A 1970-nucleotide genomic window follows, 5' to 3' on the forward strand; every position below is an offset into this window, starting at 1 on the left:
GCTCGTGTGCGTGTTTGGATCCCAGTACGTGCACATGCACACGCGCGACCTTGCCACATATCCCTCTTGGGTCCGTTATCGCCAGACGCAAATCCTCACGTCCATCGTCGATGTGGCACCGCCGCAGAAAGAATGCCAGGCCAAAGAGGGATCTTAGGAGAGCGCTGATTGGCTGCGGGATTTGTGTTGAGGCGCGTGATTGGCTGGTGGCCGTCCCCGCGCTATTATACCTGCTAGCAGATGTAATCAGGGACGAGGAAAGTAGGGATGAACTTACTGGTAAGATTATTTCCAACTTTTGAACTCGTAGTGTGGATATACTGCTGGAAAACTTGCTGGGTACGGTTTTGAAAGTGTCAAAGAATTACCAAAGAGTAGAAATAATGTGCAAGTAGTTAGCACGAGGAAGAAAAGCAGTGAAATCTGTGCGTGAAGGTCTTTCGTTGGCCTGTGCTCACTAGCCCAACACGAGGTGGCACATTGTAAACAAGTCTTTGTGGGACTTCCCGCTTTGTAATGCACGACTCCTTTTTCTTTCTATCATCCATGCGTTCACTATAAGTACTGCAACAGGAAACATGCAGAGTAGGTTGTATGGTATGCATTATGGGCGAAAAATGGAGGATTAAAGCCGTGCCAAGTCGGGTGTGGGCAAGTGACCGTGTTGTGAGAGGGCTCGTGGTATTTCCGTTTTTAAAATTGTAGTGTAATGTAGACGCGTGTGTGGATTTGGTGGAAGACTCACAACTTCGTGGAAAGTAATTGGAAACCTGTATTAAAACCGTTAGGATTAATGTGATGGGGGAACGACCTGCAAAGAAAAGACGACAGTGAAGGTGCAGTTATCAGGTCCGTATTATTCAGACGGAATTTGACTGGTGGTGTTCAAGACGAGTGTAAATCAGAAGATTTTTATGTGAATTGAAAATCATGCTTTGGTGATGAGAAGGAAGTTTGGTCTGTAATATATATATATATTTTTTACTTGCGTCTCAGACCAAGTATTTTTATCATTGATGTTTCATCAGTGATTTAATTTCCAGTGTAATGTATTAAATAGAAAAAAAAAATATATATATGGCCAGTGTATTCTGCATTTGAATTGAATTTCACAGAATATTTACCATATATATATGTGGAAAGAAGGCAGCAGTGGGAGAGAGGGGTAAGCAGCATCTCTTCAAACATAATAACAGCATTGTTTGGATACTTGCACTATTGTTCCTTAGGTATCTCTTCTAGTTTACTTAATTTGAAAACTACTTCCCTAATTTTCTTATAAAGTAAAGGTTAAACTTTTAGAGACATCCTCTTGAGTGATTACCATGGCCTAGGTACCCTCAGTTCTCCAGCAGATGTTGCAACCCTCCACTTTCTGGTAAGATGGTGCTTTAGACCTCTCAGGCAATTTATCAAGTCTTGTCAGAATGTATGTGGTGGAAAGCTGAAAGTGTGCAGGGTAAGGTGATCACTTGATAATCATGAATTTGTGTTTGTAATTCTTGTCAGATTCACAGAACTATGAGGACTATTGTTTTCAAAGAAAAAGTATAAGCAACAAATTAGCTGATTAATATGCATACTTTTCTGTTTACACAAATCCCATTTCTATTCTGTGGAGTCCTCTCAATCTAGTTAGAACAACCTTTTACTGGAGAAACATATCCCAAAGAGATCTATAAATCACACCTAAAAAAATACATATTATATTTATGAATACCTGGAATGAATGAAGAAAGAATTGAAGTATATTTATGCTGAGTTTACCTTGACTTTATTTAATTAACATTGTTTACAGTATATGACTACAAATGTTCATTCACCAAGGACTCCATTATGAGCCTAACAGATCTCAACTATAACTTTTCCCAGACTTTTTTCATTACTAATAGTATTGTTCATAATAAAATAATCATAATGGTATTAATGATAATGATAACAGAGAAGTTGATTACAATTTAAAAATAACT

At 38.7% G+C, this 1970-nt stretch overlaps 1 protein-coding gene across 2 annotated transcripts in view; it reads left to right on the plus strand.

Annotated features, from left to right (window-relative positions):
- The first annotated feature begins 218 nt into the window (after positions 1 to 218).
- The window catches only part of LOC119584495 (protein BTG3-like), a 16819-nt gene continuing 15067 nt past the window's right edge, over positions 219 to 1970 (plus strand). The window contains exon 1 of one of the 2 annotated variants that reach the window (XM_037933141.1): positions 219 to 279. The gene's annotated coding sequence lies outside the window, so the exon portion shown is untranslated. Of the gene's footprint in view, positions 280 to 300; positions 340 to 1970 lie in introns of those variants that run through there. The other variant, XM_037933142.1, reaches the window with a different exon arrangement.

The sequence above is a fragment of the Penaeus monodon genome, chromosome 18 (genome assembly GCF_015228065.2).
Source record: "Penaeus monodon isolate SGIC_2016 chromosome 18, NSTDA_Pmon_1, whole genome shotgun sequence".
NCBI classification, from domain to species: Eukaryota; Metazoa; Arthropoda; class Malacostraca; order Decapoda; family Penaeidae; genus Penaeus; species Penaeus monodon.